Genomic DNA, 8,437 nt, shown 5'->3' on the forward strand with positions numbered 1-8,437 from the left:
GTAAATATTAATATTGTAAATAAAGAAAATTGTAAATAAAAATCATGAGGCGAAGTAGGGTACCAATAGCAGATAAGAGAGTTCAAGAATCAAAGAAAAATCATAACTCGTCGTAACGACGAACAACACTGTCATATCCCAAAGTGATGAGAAAGAACTTTTCAGTAAACATGGTCAACACAAGAAGCGCAAAGGAACACAAGACGAAAGAAAGCGCCGTGGAAGGACCAACTGTACTTGCTATAGAAAAATATCTTGAGACACCAGATCAGAGTGTTGACAAGGTGGAAAGGAAAACAACGGAATCAACACCAATGCCGAATGCGGAGGAACAGGAAAAGAAGACGACAGAGTTTTCACCAATTGATACTGTAGAGGACACAACAAGCAACACACTGGAAGCGATAAAAAATGATTCTAAGACAAAAAGAACGTCGTTCACAGAGAGGATTGCAGCGATGGTCGGAATGAAACCAAGAGAGAAAGAAGAGGTGGTACCAACGACCGAGAAAAGCAAAACATTTGGAACAGTTTCTGCAATAACAACAGAGGTCAAACAAGACGATGGACAGATCAAATGTGGACAATAGCTAATCATGAAAAAACAACTTCTCTTGAGCTGGGCCTCTTGATGGCAAAGTTGGAGCAAATCAACAAAAAATTGAAGTGCAGCGAAAAAGATCGACAGATGCTAAAAAAGGCATTACGATACAACAAGAACAATAACATGGACAATTGCTGCAACTTGGCAAGGGTGACAGAAGAAAAGTTACAGCAGATGTCAGAGAATTAGAGGCCACCGACATAGAGCGAGAGAAACATATCATAAAGGACATGTAGGAAATGAAGCAACGGTACGACACTGTGAACGAAAAGTTGTGGAATCTAGAGACGAGAATGGACACAATGAGCAGAGACCAAGCAGAAAGTTCTTGTGCCATACAGTCCAAACTGGATGCTCACTTGAGAAAATCTACGGCGCAAGACAAGCTGGCAGCAGATAGACCACAGGGCACCAGAGTTGACTTTATAGAACCGCAACGGAATAAACGGGAGTCTACACCGTTACCCTGGATTGCAACAAGCACACACAAGGGCAGGGGGGTCTAAAACCATTATGAAGGGTGGAACCTCAAACACTACGAATGCACGAGCGGATTCAAGTAAACGGCAAGGAGCACTGACTCGAGTGATAGAGGAAGTGGCAAATCCAGGAAGACCTTCAAGAAACCCAAAAATTTCAAAGACGACTCGGATGGCTGCATTGACACATTGGTGGAAATCATAAGACTACACTTAGAACAAGACAACTTGATTGACGAAAGTCAGGCCTGCACAGCAATACTGAGCAATCTAGAGGGCACAGCGTTGAAATGCGTAGTGGCAAAGAAGGAAGAGGAACGAGATACATCAGACAAGATATTCGAAATAATGTTGAATCGATTCGGATCAGGGATGAAGGGCGACCAAGCGGTGATGAGATTTGAAAAAAGAAGGCAGGGGGACGACGAGTCAATCTCGATAGATTCTCGATAGTCAATCTCACACTGACCTACTCTCTACACTGTCCCAAAGGTGGATACACCCACCTAAGACATAATGAAATTCGCGATACCTTTGATACATTCCTGGACGAAGTATGCCATGATGTTGAAATAGAGCCGAAACTTCAATCGTTGGAAAGCGAAAGCTTTCACAACAAAACAACCACTACTGAAGATGACGCTCGACTTGACATCAAGGCAAATGGACACTAGGGAGGCCGATTCAGCCGAAACTTTTTTGATGTAAAAATTTTCAACCCTCATGCTAAATCCTGCCCCAAAACTATATCTGACGCCTACAAATATCATGAGAGTGTCAAAACATTAAAATACCAACAAAGAAATCTGGATGTGGAACACAGCAGCTCTGTTCCGCTAATTTTTGTGTGTACCGGAGGAGCAGCACCTGGCTCTACAAAAACCATCCAGAAACAAGCAGAGAAACTAAGCGAGAAACGGAACGAATCATACTCGGACACAATAAACTTTATAAGAACAAAAATAAGTTTTGCACTTTTGAGGAGTGCAATCCTCTGCCTTAGGGGGTGCACAAATCTTAAAAATACATCCAACATAGACAGTTTTATCTGTGCTATAATCGACGAGGGTAGATTTTAATTGACAATTTTCTTGATGCATTAAAATCGACTTGATTTATTCATAAAAGTTTGCCAATGTTTCTATATAACGTTGGTACGGCCCTTTACAACTTGAGCACGTACCGTCGCATGACGGAAGGGCCCATTTTAATTGAGTTGTTTTTTTTACTTCGGTATGTACTTTCGGGCGATTTACAGGTTTTAGGCATTTAGAGACCTAGCCATGGGGACAACTTTTTTCCAGAGCAAGAGGGTATTTTAGTAATAGCCTCTAGGCTGTAACCCGATCTCGATCTCCAATGTCATAAAGCGAACCACACCGGCTTCGACTGATTGAGGTACAAAAACACAAGAGGTAGTGTCCCTGACCCATGAGACAATGGTTACACGGGGCTGATTTCTCAAGCCTCATGTGTGATTTAAATGGACGAGTGTTACAAAAAGGGGGCTACCTAGAGACTTCACGTGCCAAATTTTCATTTCAAAGATCGGAAGTGGTTTCAGTTTTCCTTGAAAAACAGGAGAGCGATGACTTCACGACGGCGACAGATACGCGATAGAAAATTGGTAGAAAGAGTGCGATGAGTAGGATTGCAGCTGATGAGCTGGAGGTTGTCGTGTTTAGCATCAACCCTAGAGAAACGGCGGGTATCATGCCGAGTGATCTCCGCAAGGCATACAATAGTAATGCTCGACTGAATGGACTTTACACCTCCCGGTCTTGATTTTGGTGACCTTTTCTTGTCAAAAACATTATCAACAGGCAATAAGTGCCTTCACATAGAGAAGCAAATATCATCACAGGCACGTAGGTCGATTTACAGTCAAAGTAGTAAAGTGCAATACTGTAATCCAGGTTTTTGAATGATCATTGAGGACTGTGCCAGTCAGTCATATATGGAAATTTGATCTTGAGAAACGCAAAAAACTTGATTTTGGGGTGAAATGAAATTTTTCAAAATTCGAATTGGACATGTCATGCTGAATTTTCTCGCGACAACTGAAAATATCAAAAAAAAAACAGAAAAACCGGTTTACAATCGGGGGAAAGTAGTCCAAAAAAGCAACGGGAAACTGCAATTCGTAATTTCCAGATATAAGATTACACGGGAGTAGTGCTGTCTTATTCAAAACAGAAGGCATAGCGATCGCGAGCAAAGAAGGTATCATTTAGAAGTGGACCAGAGTGAACATTCGGTGGAAAAGTGGACAAGCGAAGTCTCCCAATGGTCTAGAACCAAAACTTGTTTCTTGAATTAAAACTGACAAATCTAAAACTTCTTGAGTCAAACTTGATTACCCAATTATGCTAGAGTTGCTGGTTAATTTAGTTACTCCAAGTCTTGAGTGTGCCGGTATGTGAGTACCAAATTTAAATTTCCTTAGTGTGTTTTATATTGTTATGTTGAGATAAGGAGAGTTTTAGGTTGATCCATCTAAAATGGATCAAAGTTCCACATTCTAATAAAAAGTAACTATATGGATTGTTCCGACCCTGTTTTTAACGGCGTTCGCGTATTTTAGGTATTTTGAGACCTAAGTATGGGGACGTTCTTATTTTCTAGAGCGGGGGGGGGGGTATCTTGGTACTGGCCTCTAAGCTGTAACAAAGGTTTTAGTCTCATGTCGCAAGTGAACCGAATTGGCTCCGACCGTATGAGGTCAAAAAACACAAGAGGTAGTCTCCCTGACTCTCGAACCAATGGTTATAGGGCCTATTTTTCTTTAACCTCATATGTGATTTAAGTAGGCGACTGTTACATCGTGTTTTTATGGCGCTCCTGGGTGTTTTTACGACATCAAGACTACGGGATCAAACCCACTAGACACAGCTCCGGGCTACACGCACATTCTAGAAAACCGCTGGTACGGTTCAGCGGAAACGTGATAACCTTCTGGTTGTACCGTGATAGTTTTTTTAAGAAAACTCGAGAAAATTTCCTGGTACGCTCTCCGAACGAGGCCTAATCAACCAAGTAAGGAATGGTAACAAGGAGGACAAAAAACGGGTAAAAGTTAAAAAGCCAAACAAAAAACCAAAAAAGAAAAGAAAAAGGAACAAAAAAACCATAAAACATAAAAAAGACCCATACTGTTTTCCAATAAGACCGATCAGTTTAATCAATCAGCAACTTTATACAGGTGCCCGAATGTGGGGCGTTGTTAAGTGTGTTCAGATAACTTGCAACTTCACCGGACCAGTAGGAGACTTGACTGGAACAGGTGAGCAGCGAAGTGGGAAAGTGGTTCTCAGGAAGGGGAGCCGAGAAGTGCTGGAAACGCCAGGGACACATACATCACGGACAAGAACAACAGAGAAGGGCACACAGGGGTGTTCTGTTTGGTCAATCGACGGTACACTAGGAGACTTGACTGGAACAGGTGACCAGCCAAGTGGGAAAGGGGTGCTGGAGAGTGGTGCTGGACAAGCCAAGGAGACAACGAGCTCGGAAGCGGAACAAACAGAGAAGGACTCTCTGGGGTCTTCTGTTTGGTCAATCGGGTATCGTTAGAATCCACATTATGTTAAAGGGAATAAGTGTAAAATTGGATAAGCGGATACCCACTGTTTTGAGGATACGTTTTTACTTGAGCAGAGCTTGGAAACAGGTTTTCTCTCAAGAGAGTTAGCACCCATCGCGCTTAGGGTAAATTTTGGCTTAAGAGGGAGCTAAATAGGGGGAGGTTAGAAGGGTGCTGGATTAAGTTAGAGGTTGGCGGTTGCAAATTGTAAAAAGGGGGCACATTATAGTAACTATATAATCGATATCGTCGATTTAGTTACATTAGTAGAACTAGAGTCTGGAAAACTTAATCTCTAGATCCAGAACAAGAGTTGCAACGCGAGGATAACCAAATTCAAAATCAAATTAGGGTAAGTAACCTGGTATGATCGGGTGGAGGGATCGGAAATAGACCGTTTTTGAAACCCGAAAGAAGAATACCCCATAAGATCGTTCGTAGGGGTAGGTAAACGCGTGATAATCAGGTACCAGAGATTGTTTTAACGAAAGGACGATATTGGTCATATTTGAATTTTAGTTTTATTCATCTTTCTGTTCTTTGTCATTTTTCTCGCTTAAGTTTTTTCGTTTTTCGAGTTAATTTTATCACTTTTTGATTAATAGGCGATCACAAGACATTTAACAAGAAGTCGTGTTTCGACTTGCATCGGATTAATAGGGGAGGTATTTTTAGAGGGACTAATAGGTACAATTTTTGGTCAGTAAGATTGGGTTTTGGAGATTTTTTAACACTAGAGCTCAAGTGGTGGTACCGGGGATAGTGATATAAGTGTCCCAACACTGGAAAAGAAGAGATCCGAATGTCCTAACACTGGAATGAAGAGGTCTTGGGACAGTACGAAGAGTCTAAACACTTGATCAGGCAGTCTTGGAACAGTGCGCAGTGTCCCAAACCTTGAGTGAGGGGTCTTGGGACGGTGCGAGGTGTCCCAACACTTGAGTGAGGGGTCTTGGGACAGTACGAGGTGTCCCAACACTTGAACAGGTAGTCTTGGGACAGTGAGAAGGGTCTAAACACTTGAGCAGGCAGTCTTGGAACAGTGCCGAGTGTCCCAACACTTTAGTGAGGGTTCTTGGGACAGTGCGAACTATCCCAACGCTCGAATGAGGGGTCTTGGGACAGTACGAGGTGTCCCAACACTTGGGCAGGTAGTCTTGGGACAGTGAGAAGAGTCTAAACAATTGAGCAGGCAGTCTTGGAACAGTGCGGAGTGTCCCAAACCTTGAGTGAGGGGTCTTGGGACAGTGCGAGGTGTCCCAACACTTGAGTGAGGGGTCTTGGGACAGTACGAGGTGTCCCAACACTTGAACAAGTAGTCTTGGGACAGTGAGAAGGGTCTAAACACTTGAGCAGGCAGTCTTGGAACAGTGCCGAGTGTCCCAAACCTTGAGTGAGGGGTCTTGGGACAGTGCGAGGTGTCCCAACACTTGAGTGAGGGGTCTTGGGACAGTACGAGGTGTCCCAACATTTGGGCAGGTAGTCTTGGGACAGTGAGAAGAGTCTAAACACTTGAACAGGCAGTCTTGGAACAGTGCGGAGTGTCCCAACACTTGAGTGGGAGGTCTTGGGACAGTACGAAATGTCCCAACACTAGTTCTTGGGACAGTGTGAAGTATCCCAACGCTTGAGTGAGGGGTCTTGGGACAGTGCGAAGTGTCCCAACACTTGATTGGGAGGGCTTGAGACAGTGCCAAGTGTCCCAACACTGGAGTGAGAGGTCTTGGGACAGTACGAAGTGTCCCAACACTAGGTCCTGGGACAGTGTGAAGTGTCCCAACAATAGGACGAAGGATCTTGGGACAGTGCGAAGTGTCCCAACGCTTGAGTGGGTGGTCTTGGGACAGTGCGAAATGTCCCAACACTTGAGTGTAAGGTCTTGGGACAGTGCGGAGTGTCCCAACACTTGAGTGGGAGGTCTTGGGACAGTACGAAATGTCCCAACACTAGTTCTTGGGACGCTGTGAAATGTCCCAACACTTGAACGAAAGGTCTTGGGACAGAGTGAAGTGTCCCAATACTAGAACAAAGAGTTCTTGGGACAGTGCGGGGTGTACCAACACTTGAGTAAAAGCACCAGGAACCAACCAGAACGAACAAAAACAGCTAAAAGTCCACATTATTAAGATTACGACTCGAATCTTTTTTTTTCAATAAGAGAATTGGAAAACTTTTTAGATTTTTTTCAATATAAATTTTAGAATAGAAATTTGGAAATATTAATATTGTAAATAAAAAAAATTGTAAATAAAAATCATGAGGCGAAGTAGGGTACCGATAGCACATAAGAGAGTTCAAGAAAAATCATTACTCGTCGCAACGACGAACAACACTGTCGGGTCCGAAATTAATGCGAAAGAACTTTTCAGTGAACATGGTCAACCCAAGAAGCCCAAAGGAACACAAGACGAAAGAAAGCGCCGTGGAAGTAACAACTGTACCTGCTATAAAAATGATCTTGAGACACCAGATCAGAGTGTTGACGAGGTGGAAAGGAAAACAACGGAATCAACAATATGCCGAATGCGGAACAACAGGAAAAGAAGACGATAGAGTTTTCACCAATTGATACTGTAGAGGACACAACACGCAACACACCGAAATCGATAAAAAATGATTCTCAAACAAAAAGAACGTCGTTAACAGAGAGGATTGTAGCGATGGTCGGAATGAAACCAAGAGAGAAAGAGGAGGTGGTACCAACGACCGAGAAAAGGAAAACTTTTGGAACAGCTTCTGCAATAACAACAGAGGCCAAACAAGACGATGAACAGATCAAATGTGGGCAATAGAAAACCATTAAAAAACAACTTCTCTTGAGCTGGGCGACTTGGTGGCAAAGTTGGAGCAAATCGACAAAAAATTGAAGTGCAGCGAAGAAGATCGATAGATGCTAAAAAAGGAAATACGATACAACAAGAACGAGAACCTGGACAATTGCTACAACCTGGCCAGTGCAACAGAAGAAAAGCTACAGCAGAAGAAAAGTTACAGAAAGTAGAGTCCAACGACAAAGAGCGAGAGAAACATATCATAAAGGACATGCAGGAAATGAAACAAAGGTACGACACTGTGAACGAAAAGATGTGGTATCTAGAGACGAGAATGGACACAATTAGCAGAGACCAAGCAGAAAGTTCTTGTGCCCTACAGTCTAAACTGGATCCTCTCTCGACAAACTCTACGGCGCAAGACAAGCTGGCAGCAGATAGACCACAAGGCACCAGAATTGACTTTACAGAACAGCAACGGAATAAACGGGAGTCTACTACGTTACGCCGGGTTGCAACAAGCACACACAAGGGCAGGGGGTTCTAAAACCATTATGAAGGGTGGAACCTCAAACACTACGAATGCACGAGCGGACTCAAGTAAACGACAAGGAGCACTGACTCGAGTGATAGAGGAAGTGGCAAATCCAGGAAGACCTTCAAGAAACCCAAAAATTTCAAAGACGACTCGGATGGCTGCATTGACACATTGGTGGAAATCATTAGACTACACTTAGAACAAGACAACTTGAATGACGAAAGTCAGGCCTGCACAGCAATACTGAGCAATCTAGAGGGCACAGCGTTGAAATGCGTAGTGGCAAAGAAGGAAGAGGAACGGGATACAGCAGACAAGATATTCGAAATAATGTTGAATCGATTGGGATCAGGGATGAAGGGCGACCAAGCGGTGATGAGATTTGAAAAAAGAAGGCAGGGGGACGACGAGTCAATCTCGATAGGTTCCTGGTTGATCTTGAGAAACTGAGAAGAAAGAGTG

This window comes from Symsagittifera roscoffensis, chromosome 7 (genome assembly GCF_963678635.1).
Source record: "Symsagittifera roscoffensis chromosome 7, txSymRosc1.1, whole genome shotgun sequence".
Classification (NCBI taxonomy): domain Eukaryota; kingdom Metazoa; phylum Xenacoelomorpha; order Acoela; family Convolutidae; genus Symsagittifera; species Symsagittifera roscoffensis.